At 43.8% G+C, this 19,619-nt stretch overlaps 39 non-coding genes and 1 pseudogene across 39 annotated transcripts; all 40 read left to right on the plus strand.

Annotated features, from left to right (window-relative positions):
- The first annotated feature begins 96 nt into the window (after positions 1-96).
- LOC134104813 (5S ribosomal RNA) lies at positions 97-215 on the plus strand. The gene has a single exon (XR_009942193.1). It is a non-coding gene; the product is annotated as a 5S ribosomal RNA (ribosomal RNA).
- Positions 216-554: 339 nt separating this feature from the next.
- LOC134104814 (5S ribosomal RNA) lies at positions 555-673 on the plus strand. The gene has a single exon (XR_009942194.1). It is a non-coding gene; the product is annotated as a 5S ribosomal RNA (ribosomal RNA).
- Positions 674-1,069: 396 nt separating this feature from the next.
- On the plus strand, positions 1,070-1,188 carry LOC134104815 (5S ribosomal RNA). The gene has a single exon (XR_009942195.1). It is a non-coding gene; the product is annotated as a 5S ribosomal RNA (ribosomal RNA).
- Positions 1,189-1,584: 396 nt separating this feature from the next.
- Positions 1,585-1,703, plus strand: LOC134104999 (5S ribosomal RNA). The gene has a single exon (XR_009942363.1). It is a non-coding gene; the product is annotated as a 5S ribosomal RNA (ribosomal RNA).
- A 339-nt stretch (positions 1,704-2,042) lies between these two features.
- Positions 2,043-2,161, plus strand: LOC134104816 (5S ribosomal RNA). Its single transcript, XR_009942196.1, has one exon. It is a non-coding gene; the product is annotated as a 5S ribosomal RNA (ribosomal RNA).
- A 339-nt stretch (positions 2,162-2,500) lies between these two features.
- On the plus strand, positions 2,501-2,619 carry LOC134104817 (5S ribosomal RNA). Its single transcript, XR_009942197.1, has one exon. It is a non-coding gene; the product is annotated as a 5S ribosomal RNA (ribosomal RNA).
- Positions 2,620-3,015: 396 nt separating this feature from the next.
- On the plus strand, positions 3,016-3,134 carry LOC134104820 (5S ribosomal RNA). Its single transcript, XR_009942199.1, has one exon. It is a non-coding gene; the product is annotated as a 5S ribosomal RNA (ribosomal RNA).
- A 339-nt stretch (positions 3,135-3,473) lies between these two features.
- On the plus strand, positions 3,474-3,592 carry LOC134104948 (5S ribosomal RNA). Its single transcript, XR_009942316.1, has one exon. It is a non-coding gene; the product is annotated as a 5S ribosomal RNA (ribosomal RNA).
- A 396-nt stretch (positions 3,593-3,988) lies between these two features.
- On the plus strand, positions 3,989-4,107 carry LOC134105001 (5S ribosomal RNA). Its single transcript, XR_009942365.1, has one exon. It is a non-coding gene; the product is annotated as a 5S ribosomal RNA (ribosomal RNA).
- Positions 4,108-4,446: 339 nt separating this feature from the next.
- On the plus strand, positions 4,447-4,565 carry LOC134104821 (5S ribosomal RNA). Its single transcript, XR_009942200.1, has one exon. It is a non-coding gene; the product is annotated as a 5S ribosomal RNA (ribosomal RNA).
- A 339-nt stretch (positions 4,566-4,904) lies between these two features.
- On the plus strand, positions 4,905-5,023 carry LOC134104822 (5S ribosomal RNA). The gene has a single exon (XR_009942201.1). It is a non-coding gene; the product is annotated as a 5S ribosomal RNA (ribosomal RNA).
- Positions 5,024-5,419: 396 nt separating this feature from the next.
- On the plus strand, positions 5,420-5,538 carry LOC134105022 (5S ribosomal RNA; annotated as a pseudogene).
- Positions 5,539-5,877: 339 nt separating this feature from the next.
- On the plus strand, positions 5,878-5,996 carry LOC134104823 (5S ribosomal RNA). Its single transcript, XR_009942202.1, has one exon. It is a non-coding gene; the product is annotated as a 5S ribosomal RNA (ribosomal RNA).
- A 339-nt stretch (positions 5,997-6,335) lies between these two features.
- LOC134104824 (5S ribosomal RNA) lies at positions 6,336-6,454 on the plus strand. The gene has a single exon (XR_009942203.1). It is a non-coding gene; the product is annotated as a 5S ribosomal RNA (ribosomal RNA).
- Positions 6,455-6,850: 396 nt separating this feature from the next.
- Positions 6,851-6,969, plus strand: LOC134105021 (5S ribosomal RNA). Its single transcript, XR_009942383.1, has one exon. It is a non-coding gene; the product is annotated as a 5S ribosomal RNA (ribosomal RNA).
- A 339-nt stretch (positions 6,970-7,308) lies between these two features.
- LOC134104825 (5S ribosomal RNA) lies at positions 7,309-7,427 on the plus strand. Its single transcript, XR_009942204.1, has one exon. It is a non-coding gene; the product is annotated as a 5S ribosomal RNA (ribosomal RNA).
- Positions 7,428-7,823: 396 nt separating this feature from the next.
- On the plus strand, positions 7,824-7,942 carry LOC134104826 (5S ribosomal RNA). The gene has a single exon (XR_009942205.1). It is a non-coding gene; the product is annotated as a 5S ribosomal RNA (ribosomal RNA).
- Positions 7,943-8,338: 396 nt separating this feature from the next.
- On the plus strand, positions 8,339-8,457 carry LOC134104827 (5S ribosomal RNA). The gene has a single exon (XR_009942206.1). It is a non-coding gene; the product is annotated as a 5S ribosomal RNA (ribosomal RNA).
- Positions 8,458-8,853: 396 nt separating this feature from the next.
- LOC134104828 (5S ribosomal RNA) lies at positions 8,854-8,972 on the plus strand. Its single transcript, XR_009942207.1, has one exon. It is a non-coding gene; the product is annotated as a 5S ribosomal RNA (ribosomal RNA).
- A 397-nt stretch (positions 8,973-9,369) lies between these two features.
- LOC134104830 (5S ribosomal RNA) lies at positions 9,370-9,488 on the plus strand. The gene has a single exon (XR_009942208.1). It is a non-coding gene; the product is annotated as a 5S ribosomal RNA (ribosomal RNA).
- Positions 9,489-9,884: 396 nt separating this feature from the next.
- LOC134105002 (5S ribosomal RNA) lies at positions 9,885-10,003 on the plus strand. The gene has a single exon (XR_009942366.1). It is a non-coding gene; the product is annotated as a 5S ribosomal RNA (ribosomal RNA).
- A 339-nt stretch (positions 10,004-10,342) lies between these two features.
- LOC134104832 (5S ribosomal RNA) lies at positions 10,343-10,461 on the plus strand. Its single transcript, XR_009942210.1, has one exon. It is a non-coding gene; the product is annotated as a 5S ribosomal RNA (ribosomal RNA).
- Positions 10,462-10,857: 396 nt separating this feature from the next.
- On the plus strand, positions 10,858-10,976 carry LOC134105003 (5S ribosomal RNA). Its single transcript, XR_009942367.1, has one exon. It is a non-coding gene; the product is annotated as a 5S ribosomal RNA (ribosomal RNA).
- Positions 10,977-11,315: 339 nt separating this feature from the next.
- LOC134104833 (5S ribosomal RNA) lies at positions 11,316-11,434 on the plus strand. The gene has a single exon (XR_009942211.1). It is a non-coding gene; the product is annotated as a 5S ribosomal RNA (ribosomal RNA).
- Positions 11,435-11,830: 396 nt separating this feature from the next.
- On the plus strand, positions 11,831-11,949 carry LOC134104834 (5S ribosomal RNA). Its single transcript, XR_009942212.1, has one exon. It is a non-coding gene; the product is annotated as a 5S ribosomal RNA (ribosomal RNA).
- A 396-nt stretch (positions 11,950-12,345) lies between these two features.
- Positions 12,346-12,464, plus strand: LOC134104835 (5S ribosomal RNA). Its single transcript, XR_009942213.1, has one exon. It is a non-coding gene; the product is annotated as a 5S ribosomal RNA (ribosomal RNA).
- Positions 12,465-12,860: 396 nt separating this feature from the next.
- Positions 12,861-12,979, plus strand: LOC134104836 (5S ribosomal RNA). The gene has a single exon (XR_009942214.1). It is a non-coding gene; the product is annotated as a 5S ribosomal RNA (ribosomal RNA).
- A 397-nt stretch (positions 12,980-13,376) lies between these two features.
- Positions 13,377-13,495, plus strand: LOC134104837 (5S ribosomal RNA). The gene has a single exon (XR_009942215.1). It is a non-coding gene; the product is annotated as a 5S ribosomal RNA (ribosomal RNA).
- Positions 13,496-13,891: 396 nt separating this feature from the next.
- LOC134105005 (5S ribosomal RNA) lies at positions 13,892-14,010 on the plus strand. Its single transcript, XR_009942368.1, has one exon. It is a non-coding gene; the product is annotated as a 5S ribosomal RNA (ribosomal RNA).
- A 339-nt stretch (positions 14,011-14,349) lies between these two features.
- Positions 14,350-14,468, plus strand: LOC134104838 (5S ribosomal RNA). The gene has a single exon (XR_009942216.1). It is a non-coding gene; the product is annotated as a 5S ribosomal RNA (ribosomal RNA).
- A 396-nt stretch (positions 14,469-14,864) lies between these two features.
- On the plus strand, positions 14,865-14,983 carry LOC134105006 (5S ribosomal RNA). The gene has a single exon (XR_009942369.1). It is a non-coding gene; the product is annotated as a 5S ribosomal RNA (ribosomal RNA).
- A 339-nt stretch (positions 14,984-15,322) lies between these two features.
- Positions 15,323-15,441, plus strand: LOC134104839 (5S ribosomal RNA). The gene has a single exon (XR_009942217.1). It is a non-coding gene; the product is annotated as a 5S ribosomal RNA (ribosomal RNA).
- Positions 15,442-15,837: 396 nt separating this feature from the next.
- LOC134104841 (5S ribosomal RNA) lies at positions 15,838-15,956 on the plus strand. The gene has a single exon (XR_009942218.1). It is a non-coding gene; the product is annotated as a 5S ribosomal RNA (ribosomal RNA).
- A 396-nt stretch (positions 15,957-16,352) lies between these two features.
- LOC134105007 (5S ribosomal RNA) lies at positions 16,353-16,471 on the plus strand. Its single transcript, XR_009942370.1, has one exon. It is a non-coding gene; the product is annotated as a 5S ribosomal RNA (ribosomal RNA).
- Positions 16,472-16,810: 339 nt separating this feature from the next.
- On the plus strand, positions 16,811-16,929 carry LOC134104842 (5S ribosomal RNA). Its single transcript, XR_009942219.1, has one exon. It is a non-coding gene; the product is annotated as a 5S ribosomal RNA (ribosomal RNA).
- A 396-nt stretch (positions 16,930-17,325) lies between these two features.
- On the plus strand, positions 17,326-17,444 carry LOC134104844 (5S ribosomal RNA). Its single transcript, XR_009942221.1, has one exon. It is a non-coding gene; the product is annotated as a 5S ribosomal RNA (ribosomal RNA).
- Positions 17,445-17,840: 396 nt separating this feature from the next.
- Positions 17,841-17,959, plus strand: LOC134105008 (5S ribosomal RNA). The gene has a single exon (XR_009942371.1). It is a non-coding gene; the product is annotated as a 5S ribosomal RNA (ribosomal RNA).
- Positions 17,960-18,298: 339 nt separating this feature from the next.
- On the plus strand, positions 18,299-18,417 carry LOC134104845 (5S ribosomal RNA). The gene has a single exon (XR_009942222.1). It is a non-coding gene; the product is annotated as a 5S ribosomal RNA (ribosomal RNA).
- A 339-nt stretch (positions 18,418-18,756) lies between these two features.
- Positions 18,757-18,875, plus strand: LOC134104846 (5S ribosomal RNA). The gene has a single exon (XR_009942223.1). It is a non-coding gene; the product is annotated as a 5S ribosomal RNA (ribosomal RNA).
- A 396-nt stretch (positions 18,876-19,271) lies between these two features.
- On the plus strand, positions 19,272-19,390 carry LOC134105009 (5S ribosomal RNA). Its single transcript, XR_009942372.1, has one exon. It is a non-coding gene; the product is annotated as a 5S ribosomal RNA (ribosomal RNA).
- The last annotated feature ends 229 nt before the right edge of the window (positions 19,391-19,619 follow it).

Consider the following 19,619-nt stretch of genomic DNA (forward strand, 5'->3'; position numbering starts at 1 on the left):
TCTTGCCAATCCTAAGAACTGCTTCAATTTTAGAAAAAGAAACTTTTCTGATTATCTTTGACACGTTCTAAAGGATTAGGAAAAAGATAAAAAGCAGCTTACGGCCATACCTCTCTGGTTCCGCCCGATCTCGTCTGATCTCGGAAGCTAAGCAGAGCAGGGCCTGGTTAGTACCTGGATGGAAGACCGCCTGGGAATCCCAGGTGCCGTAAGCTTTTTCACTTCTCTCTCCGAAAGCCGCCCAGCGCCGCAGATTGTACACCCACACAATTGTAAAAAGTATTTCACATTGTAGAAGAGATGCAATAGGAAGAAGATGAAAGGTGGCTTACGTCCATACCATCGTCAGGCCATTTGAGGTGGCGGGGACTGCAATGGCCATCCACCGATTGGCTGGGACTCCTGGGCGGGTCTTCTCTAGTCCATCCAATTTTCGGCATAGGATGTCACAGCCTTCTTTGCATACCCTTATTTAACCCACACAAAGATGCCAACGGCAGGCGTGACATAATTTTTTGACGCATTATAAAGGATTAGGAAAAAGATAAAAAGCAGCTTACGGCCATACCTCTCTGGTTCCGCCCGATCTCGTCTGATCTCGGAAGCTAAGCAGAGCAGGGCCTGGTTAGTACCTGGATGGAAGACCGCCTGGGAATCCCAGGTGCCGTAAGCTTTTTCACTTCTCTCTGAAAGCCGCCGAGCGCCGCAGATTGTACACCTACAAATTACAAAAAGTATATCACGTTGTCGAAGAGATGCATGTTTAGTGTTGTTTTAACGTTGGATATATAAGGAACTTAGACAATATCATCAAAATTGATTCCGTTTCATGGTTGCTAAATTAGTGTTGATCAACATTTAACAATTGGCATACTTTTGTTTGTAATTTAGCCGTTGAAATACAGGTGCTAACCCAACATGTTAGAATTGCCAGTGAAGAAAAGTAAAGTTACCTTCAGGTTTTAGGAACCTCTCTTGCCAATCCTAAGAACTGCTTCAATTTTAGAAAAAGAAACTCTTCTGATTATCTTTGACACGTTTTAAAGGATTAGGAAAAAGATAAAAAGCAGCTTACGGCCATACCTCTCTGGTTCCGCCCGATCTCGTCTGATCTCGGAAGCTAAGCAGAGCAGGGCCTGGTTAGTACCTGGATGGAAGACCGCCTGGGAATCCCAGGTGCCGTAAGCTTTTTCACTTCTCTCTGAAAGCCGCCGAGCGCCGCAGATTGTACACCTACAAATTACAAAAAGTACATCACATTGTCGAAGAGATGCATGTTTAGTGTTGTTTTAACGTTGGATATATAAGGAACTTAGACAATATCATCAAAATTGATTCCGTTTCATGGTTGCTAAATTAGTGTTGATCAACATTTAACAATTGGCATACTTTTGTTTGTAATTTAGCCGTTGAAATACAGGTGCTAACCCAACATGTTAGAATTGCCAGTGAAGAAAAGTAAAGTTACCTTCAGGTTTTAGGAACCTCTCTTGCCAATCCTAAGAACTGCTTCAATTTTAGAAAAAGAAACTCTTCTGATTATCTTTGACACGTTTTAAAGGATTAGGAAAAAGATAAAAAGCAGCGTACGGCCATACCTCTCTAGTTCCGCCCGATTTCGTCTGATCTCGGAAGCTAAGCAGAGCAGGGCCTGGTTAGTACCTGGATGGAAGACCGCCTGGGAATCCCAGGTGCCGTAAGCTTTTTCACTTCTCTCTCCGAAAGCCGCCCAGCGCCGCAGATTGTACACCCACACAATTGTAAAAAGTATTTCACATTGTAGAAGAGATGCAATAGGAAGAAGATGAAAGGTGGCTTATGTCCATACCATCGTCAGGCCATTTGAGGTGGCGGGGACTGCAATGGCCATCCACCGATTGGCTGGGACTCCTGGGCGGGTCTTCTCTAGTCCATCCAATTTTCGGCATAGGATGTCACAGCCTTCTTTGCATACCCTTATTTAACCCACACAAAGATGCCAACGGCAGGCGTGACATAATTTTTTGACGCATTATAAAGGATTAGGAAAAAGATAAAAAGCAGCTTACGGCCATACCTCTCTGGTTCCGCCCGATCTCGTCTGATCTCGGAAGCTAAGCAGAGCAGGGCCTGGTTAGTACCTGGATGGAAGACCGCCTGGGAATCCCAGGTGCCGTAAGCTTTTTCACTTCTCTCTCCGAAAGCCGCCCAGCGCCGCAGATTGTACACCTACACAATTGTAAAAAGTATTTCACATTGTAGAAGAGATGCAATAGGAAGAAGATGAAAGGTGGCTTACGTCCATACCATCGTCAGGCCATTTGAGGTGGCGGGGACTGCAATGGCCATCCACCGATTGGCTGGGACTCCTGGGCGGGTCTTCTCTAGTCCATCCAATTTTCGGCATAGGATGTCACAGCCTGCTTTGCATACCCTTATTTAACCCACACAAAGATGCCAACGGCAGGCGTGACATAATTTTTTGACGCATTATAAAGGATTAGGAAAAAGATAAAAAGCAGCTTACGGCCATACCTCTCTGGTTCCGCCCGATCTCGTCTGATCTCGGAAGCTAAGCAGAGCAGGGCCTGGTTAGTACCTGGATGGAAGACCGCCTGGGAATCCCAGGTGCCGTAAGCTTTTTCACTTCTCTCTGAAAGCCGCCGAGCGCCGCAGATTGTACACCTACAAATTACAAAAAGTACATCACATTGTCGAAGAGATGCATGTTTAGTGTTGTTTTAACGTTGGATATATAAGGAACTTAGACAATATCATCAAAATTGATTCCGTTTCATGGTTGCTAAATTAGTGTTGATCAACATTTAACAATTGGCATACTTTTGTTTGTAATTTAGCCGTTGAAATACAGGTGCTAACCCAACATGTTAGAATTGCCAGTGAAGAAAAGTAAAGTTACCTTCAGGTTTTAGGAACCTCTCTTGCCAATCCTAAGAACTGCTTCAATTTTAGAAAAAGAAACTTTTCTGATTATCTTTGACACGTTCTAAAGGATTAGGAAAAAGATAAAAAGCAGCTTACGGCCATACCTCTCTGGTTCCGCCCGATCTCGTCTGATCTCGGAAGCTAAGCAGAGCAGGGCCTGGTTAGTACCTGGATGGAAGACCGCCTGGGAATCCCAGGTGCCGTAAGCTTTTTCACTTCTCTCTCCGAAAGCCGCCCAGCGCCGCAGATTGTACACCCACACAATTGTAAAAAGTATTTCACATTGTAGAAGAGATGCAATAGGAAGAAGATGAAAGGTGGCTTACGTCCATACCATCGTCAGGCCATTTGAGGTGGCGGGGACTGCAATGGCCATCCACCGATTGGCTGGGACTCCTGGGCGGGTCTTCTCTAGTCCATCCAATTTTCGGCATAGGATGTCACAGCCTTCTTTGCATACCCTTATTTAACCCACACAAAGATGCCAACGGCAGGCGTGACATAATTTTTTGACGCATTATAAAGGATTAGGAAAAAGATAAAAAGCAGCTTACGGCCATACCTCTCTGGTTCCGCCCGATCTCGTCTGATCTCGGAAGCTAAGCAGAGCAGGGCCTGGTTAGTACCTGGATGGAAGACCGCCTTGGAATCCCAGGTGCCGTAAGCTTTTTCACTTCTCTCTGAAAGCCGCCGAGCGCCGCAGATTGTACACCTACAAATTACAAAAAGTACATCACATTGTCGAAGAGATGCATGTTTAGTGTTGTTTTAACGTTGGATATATAAGGAACTTAGACAATATCATCAAAATTGATTCCGTTTCATGGTTGCTAAATTAGTGTTGATCAACATTTAACAATTGGCATACTTTTGTTTGTAATTTAGCCGTTGAAATACAGGTGCTAACCCAACATGTTAGAATTGCCAGTGAAGAAAAGTAAAGTTACCTTCAGGTTTTAGGAACCTCTCTTGCCAATCCTAAGAACTGCTTCAATTTTAGAAAAAGAAACTCTTCTGATTATCTTTGACACGTTTTAAAGGATTAGGAAAAAGATAAAAAGCAGCGTACGGCCATACCTCTCTAGTTCCGCCCGATTTCGTCTGATCTCGGAAGCTAAGCAGAGCAGGGCCTGGTTAGTACCTGGATGGAAGACCGCCTGGGAATCCCAGGTGCCGTAAGCTTTTTCACTTCTCTCTCCGAAAGCCGCCCAGCGCCGCAGATTGTACACCCACACAATTGTAAAAAGTATTTCACATTGTAGAAGAGATGCAATAGGAAGAAGATGAAAGGTGGCTTATGTCCATACCATCGTCAGGCCATTTGAGGTGGCGGGGACTGCAATGGCCATCCACCGATTGGCTGGGACTCCTGGGCGGGTCTTCTCTAGTCCATCCAATTTTCGGCATAGGATGTCACAGCCTTCTTTGCATACCCTTATTTAACCCACACAAAGATGCCAACGGCAGGCGTGACATAATTTTTTGACGCATTATAAAGGATTAGGAAAAAGATAAAAAGCAGCTTACGGCCATACCTCTCTGGTTCCGCCCGATCTCGTCTGATCTCGGAAGCTAAGCAGAGCAGGGCCTGGTTAGTACCTGGATGGAAGACCGCCTGGGAATCCCAGGTGCCGTAAGCTTTTTCACTTCTCTCTCCGAAAGCCGCCCAGCGCCGCAGATTGTACACCTACACAATTGTAAAAAGTATTTCACATTGTAGAAGAGATGCAATAGGAAGAAGATGAAAGGTGGCTTATGTCCATACCATCGTCAGGCCATTTGAGGTGGCGGGGACTGCAATGGCCATCCACCGATTGGCTGGGACTCCTGGGCGGGTCTTCTCTAGTCCATCCAATTTTCGGCATAGGATGTCACAGCCTTCTTTGCATACCCTTATTTAACCCACACAAAGATGCCAACGGCAGGCGTGACATAATTTTTTGACGCATTATAAAGGATTAGGAAAAAGATAAAAAGCAGCTTACGGCCATACCTCTCTGGTTCCGCCCGATCTCGTCTGATCTCGGAAGCTAAGCAGAGCAGGGCCTGGTTAGTACCTGGATGGAAGACCGCCTGGGAATCCCAGGTGCCGTAAGCTTTTTCACTTCTCTCTGAAAGCCGCCGAGCGCCGCAGATTGTACACCTACAAATTACAAAAAGTACATCACATTGTCGAAGAGATGCATGTTTAGTGTTGTTTTAACGTTGGATATATAAGGAACTTAGACAATATCATCAAAATTGATTCCGTTTCATGGTTGCTAAATTAGTGTTGATCAACATTTAACAATTGGCATACTTTTGTTTGTAATTTAGCCGTTGAAATACAGGTGCTAACCCAACATGTTAGAATTGCCAGTGAAGAAAAGTAAAGTTACCTTCAGGTTTTAGGAACCTCTCTTGCCAATCCTAAGAACTGCTTCAATTTTAGAAAAAGAAACTCTTCTGATTATCTTTGACACGTTTTAAAGGATTAGGAAAAAGATAAAAAGCAGCGTACGGCCATACCTCTCTAGTTCCGCCCGATTTCGTCTGATCTCGGAAGCTAAACAGAGCAGGGCCTGGTTAGTACCTGGATGGAAGACCGCCTGGGAATCCCAGGTGCCGTAAGCTTTTTCACTTCTCTCTCCGAAAGCCGCCCAGCGCCGCAGATTGTACACCCACACAATTGTAAAAAGTATTTCACATTGTAGAAGAGATGCAATAGGAAGAAGATGAAAGGTGGCTTATGTCCATACCATCGTCAGGCCATTTGAGGTGGCGGGGACTGCAATGGCCATCCACCGATTGGCTGGGACTCCTGGGCGGGTCTTCTCTAGTCCATCCAATTTTCGGCATAGGATGTCACAGCCTTCTTTGCATACCCTTATTTAACCCACACAAAGATGCCAACGGCAGGCGTGACATAATTTTTTGACGCATTATAAAGGATTAGGAAAAAGATAAAAAGCAGCTTACGGCCATACCTCTCTGGTTCCGCCCGATCTCGTCTGATCTCGGAAGCTAAGCAGAGCAGGGCCTGGTTAGTACCTGGATGGAAGACCGCCTGGGAATCCCAGGTGCCGTAAGCTTTTTCACTTCTCTCTCCGAAAGCCGCCCAGGGCCGCAGATTGTACACCTACACAATTGTAAAAAGTATTTCACATTGTAGAAGAGATGCAATAGGAAGAAGATGAAAGGTGGCTTACGTCCATACCATCGTCAGGCCATTTGAGGTGGCGGGGACTGCAATGGCCATCCACCGATTGGCTGGGACTCCTGGGCGGGTCTTCTCTAGTCCATCCAATTTTCGGCATAGGATGTCACAGCCTGCTTTGCATACCCTTATTTAACCCACACAAAGATGCCAACGGCAGGCGTGACATAATTTTTTGACGCATTATAAAGGATTAGGAAAAAGATAAAAAGCAGCTTACGGCCATACCTCTCTGGTTCCGCCCGATCTCGTCTGATCTCGGAAGCTAAGCAGAGCAGGGCCTGGTTAGTACCTGGATGGAAGACCGCCTGGGAATCCCAGGTGCCGTAAGCTTTTTCACTTCTCTCTGAAAGCCGCCGAGCGCCGCAGATTGTACACCTACAAATTACAAAAAGTACATCACATTGTCGAAGAGATGCATGTTTAGTGTTGTTTTAACGTTGGATATATAAGGAACTTAGACAATATCATCAAAATTGATTCCGTTTCATGGTTGCTAAATTAGTGTTGATCAACATTTAACAATTGGCATACTTTTGTTTGTAATTTAGCCGTTGAAATACAGGTGCTAACCCAACATGTTAGAATTGCCAGTGAAGAAAAGTAAAGTTACCTTCAGGTTTTAGGAACCTCTCTTGCCAATCCTAAGAACTGCTTCAATTTTAGAAAAAGAAACTCTTCTGATTATCTTTGACACGTTTTAAAGGATTAGGAAAAAGATAAAAAGCAGCGTACGGCCATACCTCTCTGGTTCCGCCCGATTTTGTCTGATCTCGGAAGCTAAGCAGAGCAGGGCCTGGTTAGTACCTGGATGGAAGACCGCCTGGGAATCCCAGGTGCCGTAAGCTTTTTCACTTCTCTCTCCGAAAGCCGCCCAGCGCCGCAGATTGTACACCTACACAATTGTAAAAAGTATTTCACATTGTAGAAGAGATGCAATAGGAAGAAGATGAAAGGTGGCTTACGTCCATACCATCGTCAGGCCATTTGAGGTGGCGGGGACTGCAATGGCCATCCACCGATTGGCTGGGACTCCTGGGCGGGTCTTCTCTAGTCCATCCAATTTTCGGCATAGGATATCACAGCCTTCTTTGCATACCCTTATTTAACCCACACAAAGATGCCAACGGCAGGCGTGACATAATTTTTTGACGCATTATAAAGGATTAGGAAAAAGATAAAAAGCAGCTTACGGCCATACCTCTCTGGTTCCGCCCGATCTCGTCTGATCTCGGAAGCTAAGCAGAGCAGGGCCTGGTTAGTACCTGGATGGAAGACCGCCTGGGAATCCCAGGTGCCGTAAGCTTTTTCACTTCTCTCTGAAAGCCGCCGAGCGCCGCAGATTGTACACCTACAAATTACAAAAAGTATATCACGTTGTCGAAGAGATGCATGTTTAGTGTTGTTTTAACGTTGGATTTATAAGGAACTTAGACAATATCATCAAAATTGATTCCGTTTCATGGTTGCTAAATTAGTGTTGATCAACATTTAACAATTGGCATACTTTTGTTTGTAATTTAGCCGTTGAAATACAGGTGCTAACCCAACATGTTAGAATTGCCAGTGAAGAAAAGTAAAGTTACCTTCAGGTTTTAGGAACCTCTCTTGCCAATCCTAAGAACTGCTTCAATTTTAGAAAAAGAAACTCTTCTGATTATCTTTGACACGTTTTAAAGGATTAGGAAAAAGATAAAAAGCAGCTTACGGCCATACCTCTCTGGTTCCGCCCGATCTCGTCTGATCTCGGAAGCTAAGCAGAGCAGGGCCTGGTTAGTACCTGGATGGAAGACCGCCTGGGAATCCCAGGTGCCGTAAGCTTTTTCACTTCTCTCTGAAAGCCGCCGAGCGCCGCAGATTGTACACCTACAAATTACAAAAAGTACATCACATTGTCGAAGAGATGCATGTTTAGTGTTGTTTTAACGTTGGATATATAAGGAACTTAGACAATATCATCAAAATTGATTCCGTTTCATGGTTGCTAAATTAGTGTTGATCAACATTTAACAATTGGCATACTTTTGTTTGTAATTTAGCCGTTGAAATACAGGTGCTAACCCAACATGTTAGAATTGCCAGTGAAGAAAAGTAAAGTTACCTTCAGGTTTTAGGAACCTCTCTTGCCAATCCTAAGAACTGCTTCAATTTTAGAAAAAGAAACTCTTCTGATTATCTTTGACACGTTTTAAAGGATTAGGAAAAAGATAAAAAGCAGCTTACGGCCATACCTCTCTGGTTCCGCCCGATCTCGTCTGATCTCGGAAGCTAAGCAGAGCAGGGCCTGGTTAGTACCTGGATGGAAGACCGCCTGGGAATCCCAGGTGCCGTAAGCTTTTTCACTTCTCTCTGAAAGCCGCCGAGCGCCGCAGATTGTACACCTACAAATTACAAAAAGTATATCACGTTGTCGAAGAGATGCATGTTTAGTGTTGTTTTAACGTTGGATTTATAAGGAACTTAGACAATATCATCAAAATTGATTCCGTTTCATGGTTGCTAAATTAGTGTTGATCAACATTTAACAATTGGCATACTTTTGTTTGTAATTTAGCCGTTGAAATACAGGTGCTAACCCAACATGTTAGAATTGCCAGTGAAGAAAAGTAAAGTTACCTTCAGGTTTTAGGAACCTCTCTTGCCAATCCTAAGAACTGCTTCAATTTTAGAAAAAGAAACTCTTCTGATTATCTTTGACACGTTTTAAAGGATTAGGAAAAAGATAAAAAGCAGCTTACGGCCATACCTCTCTGGTTCCGCCCGATCTCGTCTGATCTCGGAAGCTAAGCAGAGCAGGGCCTGGTTAGTACCTGGATGGAAGACCGCCTGGGAATCCCAGGTGCCGTAAGCTTTTTCACTTCTCTCTGAAAGCCGCCGAGCGCCGCAGATTGTACACCTACAAATTACAAAAAGTACATCACATTGTCGAAGAGATGCATGTTTAGTGTTGTTTTAACGTTGGATATATAAGGAACTTAGACAATATCATCAAAATTGATTCCGTTTCATGGTTGCTAAATTAGTGTTGATCAACATTTAACAATTGGCATACTTTTGTTTGTAATTTAGCCGTTGAAATACAGGTGCTAACCCAACATGTTAGAATTGCCAGTGAAGAAAAGTAAAGTTACCTTCAGGTTTTAGGAACCCTTTCTTGCCAATCCTAAGAACTGCTTCAATTTTAGAAAAAGAAACTCTTCTGATTATCTTTGACACGTTTTAAAGGATTAGGAAAAAGATAAAAAGCAGCTTACGGCCATACCTCTCTGGTTCCGCCCGATCTCGTCTGATCTCGGAAGCTAAGCAGAGCAGGGCCTGGTTAGTACCTGGATGGAAGACCGCCTGGGAATCCCAGGTGCCGTAAGCTTTTTCACTTCTCTCTGAAAGCCGCCGAGCGCCGCAGATTGTACACCTACAAATTACAAAAAGTACATCACATTGTCGAAGAGATGCATGTTTAGTGTTGTTTTAACGTTGGATATATAAGGAACTTAGACAATATCATCAAAATTGATTCCGTTTCATGGTTGCTAAATTAGTGTTGATCAACATTTAACAATTGGCATACTTTTGTTTGTAATTTAGCCGTTGAAATACAGGTGCTAACCCAACATGTTAGAATTGCCAGTGAAGAAAAGTAAAGTTACCTTCAGGTTTTAGGAACCTCTCTTGCCAATCCTAAGAACTGCTTCAATTTTAGAAAAAGAAACTCTTCTGATTATCTTTGACACGTTTTAAAGGATTAGGAAAAAGATAAAAAGCAGCGTACGGCCATACCTCTCTAGTTCCGCCCGATTTCGTCTGATCTCGGAAGCTAAGCAGAGCAGGGCCTGGTTAGTACCTGGATGGAAGACCGCCTGGGAATCCCAGGTGCCGTAAGCTTTTTCACTTCTCTCTCCGAAAGCCGCCCAGCGCCGCAGATTGTACACCCACACAATTGTAAAAAGTATTTCACATTGTAGAAGAGATGCAATAGGAAGAAGATGAAAGGTGGCTTACGTCCATACCATCGTCAGGCCATTTGAGGTGGCGGGGACTGCAATGGCCATCCACCGATTGGCTGGGACTCCTGGGGGGGTCTTCTCTAGTCCATCCAATTTTCGGCATAGGATGTCACAGCCTTCTTTGCATACCCTTATTTAACCCACACAAAGATGCCAACGGCAGGCGTGACATAATTTTTTGACGCATTATAAAGGATTAGGAAAAAGATAAAAAGCAGCTTACGGCCATACCTCTCTGGTTCCGCCCGATCTCGTCTGATCTCGGAAGCTAAGCAGAGCAGGGCCTGGTTAGTACCTGGATGGAAGACCGCCTGGGAATCCCAGGTGCCGTAAGCTTTTTCACTTCTCTCTGAAAGCCGCCGAGCGCCGCAGATTGTACACCTACAAATTACAAAAAGTACATCACATTGTCGAAGAGATGCATGTTTAGTGTTGTTTTAACGTTGGATATATAAGGAACTTAGACAATATCATCAAAATTGATTCCGTTTCATGGTTGCTAAATTAGTGTTGATCAACATTTAACAATTGGCATACTTTTGTTTGTAATTTAGCCGTTGAAATACAGGTGCTAACCCAACATGTTAGAATTGCCAGTGAAGAAAAGTAAAGTTACCTTCAGGTTTTAGGAACCTCTCTTGCCAATCCTAAGAACTGCTTCAATTTTAGAAAAAGAAACTCTTCTGATTATCTTTGACACGTTTTAAAGGATTAGGAAAAAGATAAAAAGCAGCGTACGGCCATACCTCTCTAGTTCCGCCCGATTTCGTCTGATCTCGGAAGCTAAGCAGAGCAGGGCCTGGTTAGTACCTGGATGGAAGACCGCCTGGGAATCCCAGGTGCCGTAAGCTTTTTCACTTCTCTCTCCGAAAGCCGCCCAGCGCCGCAGATTGTACACCCACACAATTGTAAAAAGTATTTCACATTGTAGAAGAGATGCAATAGGAAGAAGATGAAAGGTGGCTTACGTCCATACCATCGTCAGGCCATTTGAGGTGGCGGGGACTGCAATGGCCATCCACCGATTGGCTGGGACTCCTGGGCGGGTCTTCTCTAGTCCATCCAATTTTCGGCATAGGATATCACAGCCTTCTTTGCATACCCTTATTTAACCCACACAAAGATGCCAACGGCAGGCGTGACATAATTTTTTGACGCATTATAAAGGATTAGGAAAAAGATAAAAAGCAGCTTACGGCCATACCTCTCTGGTTCCGCCCGATCTCGTCTGATCTCGGAAGCTAAGCAGAGCAGGGCCTGGTTAGTACCTGGATGGAAGACCGCCTGGGAATCCCAGGTGCCGTAAGCTTTTTCACTTCTCTCTGAAAGCCGCCGAGCGCCGCAGATTGTACACCTACAAATTACAAAAAGTATATCACGTTGTCGAAGAGATGCATGTTTAGTGTTGTTTTAACGTTGGATTTATAAGGAACTTAGACAATATCATCAAAATTGATTCCGTTTCATGGTTGCTAAATTAGTGTTGATCAACATTTAACAATTGGCATACTTTTGTTTGTAATTTAGCCGTTGAAATACAGGTGCTAACCCAACATGTTAGAATTGCCAGTGAAGAAAAGTAAAGTTACCTTCAGGTTTTAGGAACCTCTCTTGCCAATCCTAAGAACTGCTTCAATTTTAGAAAAAGAAACTCTTCTGATTATCTTTGACACGTTTTAAAGGATTAGGAAAAAGATAAAAAGCAGCTTACGGCCATACCTCTCTGGTTCCGCCCGATCTCGTCTGATCTCGGAAGCTAAGCAGAGCAGGGCCTGGTTAGTACCTGGATGGAAGACCGCCTGGGAATCCCAGGTGCCGTAAGCTTTTTCACTTCTCTCTGAAAGCCGCCGAGCGCCGCAGATTGTACACCTACAAATTACAAAAAGTACATCACATTGTCGAAGAGATGCATGTTTAGTGTTGTTTTAACGTTGGATATATAAGGAACTTAGACAATATCATCAAAATTGATTCCGTTTCATGGTTGCTAAATTAGTGTTGATCAACATTTAACAATTGGCATACTTTTGTTTGTAATTTAGCCGTTGAAATACAGGTGCTAACCCAACATGTTAGAATTGCCAGTGAAGAAAAGTAAAGTTACCTTCAGGTTTTAGGAACCTCTCTTGCCAATCCTAAGAACTGCTTCAATTTTAGAAAAAGAAACTCTTCTGATTATCTTTGACACGTTTTAAAGGATTAGGAAAAAGATAAAAAGCAGCTTACGGCCATACCTCTCTGGTTCCGCCCGATCTCGTCTGATCTCGGAAGCTAAGCAGAGCAGGGCCTGGTTAGTACCTGGATGGAAGACCGCCTGGGAATCCCAGGTGCCGTAAGCTTTTTCACTTCTCTCTGAAAGCCGCCGAGCGCCGCAGATTGTACACCTACAAATTACAAAAAGTATATCACGTTGTCGAAGAGATGCATGTTTAGTGTTGTTTTAACGTTGGATTTATAAGGAACTTAGACAATATCATCAAAATTGATTCCGTTTCATGGTTGCTAAATTAGTGTTGATCAACATTTAACAATTGGCATACTTTTGTTTGTAATTTAGCCGTTGAAATACAGGTGCTAACCCAACATGTTAGAATTGCCAGTGAAGAAAAGTAAAGTTACCTTCAGGTTTTAGGAACCTCTCTTGCCAATCCTAAGAACTGCTTCAATTTTAGAAAAAGAAACTCTTCTGATTATCTTTGACACGTTTTAAAGGATTAGGAAAAAGATAAAAAGCAGCTTACGGCCATACCTCTCTGGTTCCGCCCGATCTCGTCTGATCTCGGAAGCTAAGCAGAGCAGGGCCTGGTTAGTACCTGGATGGAAGACCGCCTGGGAATCCCAGGTGCCGTAAGCTTTTTCACTTCTCTCTGAAAGCCGCCGAGCGCCGCAGATTGTACACCTACAAATTACAAAAAGTACATCACATTGTCGAAGAGATGCATGTTTAGTGTTGTTTTAACGTTGGATATATAAGGAACTTAGACAATATCATCAAAATTGATTCCGTTTCATGGTTGCTAAATTAGTGTTGATCAACATTTAACAATTGGCATACTTTTGTTTGTAATTTAGCCGTTGAAATACAGGTGCTAACCCAACATGTTAGAATTGCCAGTGAAGAAAAGTAAAGTTACCTTCAGGTTTTAGGAACCCTTTCTTGCCAATCCTAAGAACTGCTTCAATTTTAGAAAAAGAAACTCTTCTGATTATCTTTGACACGTTTTAAAGGATTAGGAAAAAGATAAAAAGCAGCTTACGGCCATACCTCTCTGGTTCCGCCCGATCTCGTCTGATCTCGGAAGCTAAGCAGAGCAGGGCCTGGTTAGTACCTGGATGGAAGACCGCCTGGGAATCCCAGGTGCCGTAAGCTTTTTCACTTCTCTCTGAAAGCCGCCGAGCGCCGCAGATTGTACACCTACAAATTACAAAAAGTACATCACATTGTCGAAGAGATGCATGTTTAGTGTTGTTTTAACGTTGGATATATAAGGAACTTAGACAATATCATCAAAATTGATTCCGTTTCATGGTTGCTAAATTAGTGTTGATCAACATTTAACAATTGGCATACTTTTGTTTGTAATTTAGCCGTTGAAATACAGGTGCTAACCCAACATGTTAGAATTGCCAGTGAAGAAAAGTAAAGTTACCTTCAGGTTTTAGGAACCTCTCTTGCCAATCCTAAGAACTGCTTCAATTTTAGAAAAAGAAACTCTTCTGATTATCTTTGACACGTTTTAAAGGATTAGGAAAAAGATAAAAAGCAGCGTACGGCCATACCTCTCTAGTTCCGCCCGATTTCGTCTGATCTCGGAAGCTAAGCAGAGCAGGGCCTGGTTAGTACCTGGATGGAAGACCGCCTGGGAATCCCAGGTGCCGTAAGCTTTTTCACTTCTCTCTCCGAAAGCCGCCCAGCGCCGCAGATTGTACACCCACACAATTGTAAAAAGTATTTCACATTGTAGAAGAGATGCAATAGGAAGAAGATGAAAGGTGGCTTACGTCCATACCATCGTCAGGCCATTTGAGGTGGCGGGGACTGCAATGGCCATCCACCGATTGGCTGGGACTCCTGGGGGGGTCTTCTCTAGTCCATCCAATTTTCGGCATAGGATGTCACAGCCTTCTTTGCATACCCTTATTTAACCCACACAAAGATGCCAACGGCAGGCGTGACATAATTTTTTGACGCATTATAAACGATTAGGAAAAAGATAAAAAGCAGCTTACGGCCATACCTCTCTGGTTCCGCCCGATCTCGTCTGATCTCGGAAGCTAAGCAGAGCAGGGCCTGGTTAGTACCTGGATGGAAGACCGCCTGGGAATCCCAGGTGCCGTAAGCTTTTTCACTTCTCTCTGAAAGCCGCCGAGCGCCGCAGATTGTACACCTACAAATTACAAAAAGTACATCACATTGTCGAAGAGATGCATGTTTAGTGTTGTTTTAACGTTGGATATATAAGGAACTTAGACAATATCATCAAAATTGATTCCGTTTCATGGTTGCTAAATTAGTGTTGATCAACATTTAACAATTGGCATACTTTTGTTTGTAATTTAGCCGTTGAAATACAGGTGCTAACCCAACATGTTAGAATTGCCAGTGAAGAAAAGTAAAGTTACCTTCAGGTTTTAGGAACCTCTCTTGCCAATCCTAAGAACTGCTTCAATTTTAGAAAAAGAAACTCTTCTGATTATCTTTGACACGTTTTAAAGGATTAGGAAAAAGATAAAAAGCAGCGTACGGCCATACCTCTCTAGTTCCGCCCGATTTCGTCTGATCTCGGAAGCTAAGCAGAGCAGGGCCTGGTTAGTACCTGGATGGAAGACCGCCTGGGAATCCCAGGTGCCGTAAGCTTTTTCACTTCTCTCTCCGAAAGCCGCCCAGCGCCGCAGATTGTACACCCACACAATTGTAAAAAGTATTTCACATTGTAGAAGAGATGCAATAGGAAGAAGATGAAAGGTGGCTTACGTCCATACCATCGTCAGGCCATTTGAGGTGGCGGGGACTGCAATGGCCATCCACCGATTGGCTGGGACTCCTGGGGGGGTCTTCTCTAGTCCATCCAATTTTCGGCATAGGATGTCACAGCCTTCTTTGCATACCCTTATTTAACCCACACAAAGATGCCAACGGCAGGCGTGACATAATTTTTTGACGCATTATAAAGGATTAGGAAAAAGATAAAAAGCAGCTTACGGCCATACCTCTCTGGTTCCGCCCGATCTCGTCTGATCTCGGAAGCTAAGCAGAGCAGGGCCTGGTTAGTACCTGGATGGAAGACCGCCTGGGAATCCCAGGTGCCGTAAGCTTTTTCACTTCTCTCTGAAAGCCGCCGAGCGCCGCAGATTGTACACCTACAAATTACAAAAAGTATATCACGTTGTCGAAGAGATGCATGTTTAGTGTTGTTTTAACGTTGGATATATAAGGAACTTAGACAATATCATCAAAATTGATTCCGTTTCATGGTTGCTAAATTAGTGTTGATCAACATTTAACAATTGGCATACTTTTGTTTGTAATTTAGCCGTTGAAATACAGGTGCTAACCCAACATGTTAGAATTGCCAGTGAAGAAAAGTAAAGTTACCTTCAGGTTTTAGGAACCTCTCTTGCCAATCCTAAGAACTGCTTCAATTTTAGAAAAAGAAACTCTTCTGATTATCTTTGACACGTTTTAAAGGATTAGGAAAAAGATAAAAAGCAGCTTACGGCCATACCTCTCTGGTTCCGCCCGATCTCGTCTGATCTCGGAAGCTAAGCAGAGCAGGGCCTGGTTAGTACCTGGATGGAAGACCGCCTGGGAATCCCAGGTGCCGTAAGCTTTTTCACTTCTCTCTGAAAGCCGCCGAGCGCCGCAGATTGTACACCTACAAATTACAAAAAGTACATCACATTGTCGAAGAGATGCATGTTTAGTGTTGTTTTAACGTTGGATATATAAGGAACTTAGACAATATCATCAAAATTGATTCCGTTTCATGGTTGCTAAATTAGTGTTGATCAACATTTAACAATTGGCATACTTTTGTTTGTAATTTAGCCGTTGAAATACAGGTGCTAACCCAACATGTTAGAATTGCCAGTGAAGAAAAGTAAAGTTACCTTCAGGTTTTAGGAACCTCTCTTGCCAATCCTAAGAACTGCTTCAATTTTAGAAAAAGAAACTCTTCTGATTATCTTTGACACGTTTTAAAGGATTAGGAAAAAGATAAAAAGCAGCGTACGGCCATACCTCTCTAGTTCCGCCCGATTTCGTCTGATCTCGGAAGCTAAGCAGAGCAGGGCCTGGTTAGTACCTGGATGGAAGACCGCCTGGGAATCCCAGGTGCCGTAAGCTTTTTCACTTCTCTCTCCGAAAGCCGCCCAGCGCCGCAGATTGTACACCCACACAATTGTAAAAAGTATTTCACATTGTAGAAGAGATGCAATAGGAAGAAGATGAAAGGTGGCTTACGTCCATACCATCGTCAGGCCATTTGAGGTGGCGGGGACTGCAATGGCCATCCACCGATTGGCTGGGACTCCTGGGCGGGTCTTCTCTAGTCCATCCAATTTTCGGCATAGGATGTCACAGCCTTCTTTGCATACCCTTATTTAACCCACACAAAGATGCCAACGGCAGGCGTGACATAATTTTTTGACGCATTATAAAGGATTAGGAAAAAGATAAAAAGCAGCTTACGGCCATACCTCTCTGGTTCCGCCCGATCTCGTCTGATCTCGGAAGCTAAGCAGAGCAGGGCCTGGTTAGTACCTGGATGGAAGACCGCCTGGGAATCCCAGGTGCCGTAAGCTTTTTCACTTCTCTCTGAAAGCCGCCGAGCGCCGCAGATTGTACACCTACAAATTACAAAAAGTATATCACGTTGTCGAAGAGATGCATGTTTAGTGTTGTTTTAACGTTGGATATATAAGGAACTTAGACAATATCATCAAAATTGATTCCGTTTCATGGTTGCTAAATTAGTGTTGATCAACATTTAACAATTGGCATACTTTTGTTTGTAATTTAGCCGTTGAAATACAGGTGCTAACCCAACATGTTAGAATTGCCAGTGAAGAAAAGTAAAGTTACCTTCAGGTTTTAGGAACCTCTCTTGCCAATCCTAAGAACTGCTTCAATTTTAGAAAAAGAAACTCTTCTGATTATCTTTGACACGTTTTAAAGGATTAGGAAAAAGATAAAAAGCAGCTTACGGCCATACCTCTCTGGTTCCGCCCGATCTCGTCTGATCTCGGAAGCTAAGCAGAGCAGGGCCTGGTTAGTACCTGGATGGAAGACCGCCTGGGAATCCCAGGTGCCGTAAGCTTTTTCACTTCTCTCTGAAAGCCGCCGAGCGCCGCAGATTGTACACCTACAAATTACAAAAAGTACATCACATTGTCGAAGAGATGCATGTTTAGTGTTGTTTTAACGTTGGATATATAAGGAACTTAGACAATATCATCAAAATTGATTCCGTTTCATGGTTGCTAAATTAGTGTTGATCAACATTTAACAATTGGCATACTTTTGTTTGTAATTTAGCCGTTGAAATACAGGTGCTAACCCAACATGTTAGAATTGCCAGTGAAGAAAAGTAAAGTTACCTTCAGGTTTTAGGAACCTCTCTTGCCAATCCTAAGAACTGCTTCAATTTTAGAAAAAGAAACTCTTCTGATTATCTTTGACACGTTTTAAAGGATTAGGAAAAAGATAAAAAGCAGCGTACGGCCATACCTCTCTAGTTCCGCCCGATTTCGTCTGATCTCGGAAGCTAAGCAGAGCAGGGCCTGGTTAGTACCTGGATGGAAGACCGCCTGGGAATCCCAGGTGCCGTAAGCTTTTTCACTTCTCTCTCCGAAAGCCGCCCAGCGCCGCAGATTGTACACCCACACAATTGTAAAAAGTATTTCACATTGTAGAAGAGATGCAATAGGAAGAAGATGAAAGGTGGCTTATGTCCATACCATCGTCAGGCCATTTGAGGTGGCGGGGACTGCAATGGCCATCCACCGATTGGCTGGGACTCCTGGGCGGGTCTTCTCTAGTCCATCCAATTTTCGGCATAGGATGTCACAGCCTTCTTTGCATACCCTTATTTAACCCACACAAAGATGCCAACGGCAGGCGTGACATAATTTTTTGACGCATTATAAAGGATTAGGAAAAAGATAAAAAGCAGCTTACGGCCATACCTCTCTGGTTCCGCCCGATCTCGTCTGATCTCGGAAGCTAAGCAGAGCAGGGCCTGGTTAGTACCTGGATGGAAGACCGCCTGGGAATCCCAGGTGCCGTAAGCTTTTTCACTTCTCTCTCCGAAAGCCGCCCAGCGCCGCAGATTGTACACCTACACAATTGTAAAAAGTATTTCACATTGTAGAAGAGATGCAATAGGAAGAAGATGAAAGGTGGCTTACGTCCATACCATCGTCAGGCCATTTGAGGTGGCGGGGACTGCAATGGCCATCCACCGATTGGCTGGGACTCCTGGGCGGGTCTTCTCTAGTCCATCCAATTTTCGGCATAGGATGTCACAGCCTGCTTTGCATACCCTTATTTAACCCACACAAAGATGCCAACGGCAGGCGTGACATAATTTTTTGACGCATTATAAAGGATTAGGAAAAAGATAAAAAGCAGCTTACGGCCATACCTCTCTGGTTCCGCCCGATCTCGTCTGATCTCGGAAGCTAAGCAGAGCAGGGCCTGGTTAGTACCTGGATGGAAGACCGCCTGGGAATCCCAGGTGCCGTAAGCTTTTTCACTTCTCTCTGAAAGCCGCCGAGCGCCGCAGATTGTACACCTACAAATTACAAAAAGTACATCACATTGTCGAAGAGATGCATGTTTAGTGTTGTTTTAACGTTGGATATATAAGGAACTTAGACAATATCATCAAAATTGATTCCGTTTCATGGTTGCTAAATTAGTGTTGATCAACATTTAACAATTGGCATACTTTTGTTTGTAATTTAGCCGTTGAAATACAGGTGCTAACCCAACATGTTAGAATTGCCAGTGAAGAAAAGTAAAGTTACCTTCAGGTTTTAGGAACCTCTCTTGCCAATCCTAAGAACTGCTTCAATTTTAGAAAAAGAAACTCTTCTGATTATCTTTGACACGTTTTAAAGGATTAGGAAAAAGATAAAAAGCAGCGTACGGCCATACCTCTCTAGTTCCGCCCGATTTCGTCTGATCTCGGAAGCTAAGCAGAGCAGGGCCTGGTTAGTACCTGGATGGAAGACCGCCTGGGAATCCCAGGTGCCGTAAGCTTTTTCACTTCTCTCTCCGAAAGCCGCCCAGCGCCGCAGATTGTACACCCACACAATTGTAAAAAGTATTTCACATTGTAGAAGAGATGCAATAGGAAGAAGATGAAAGGTGGCTTATGTCCATACCATCGTCAGGCCATTTGAGGTGGCGGGGACTGCAATGGCCATCCACCGATTGGCTGGGACTCCTGGGCGGGTCTTCTCTAGTCCATCCAATTTTCGGCATAGGA

This window comes from Pungitius pungitius, chromosome 14 (assembly GCF_949316345.1).
Source record: "Pungitius pungitius chromosome 14, fPunPun2.1, whole genome shotgun sequence".
NCBI lineage: Eukaryota > Metazoa > Chordata > Actinopteri > Perciformes > Gasterosteidae > Pungitius > Pungitius pungitius.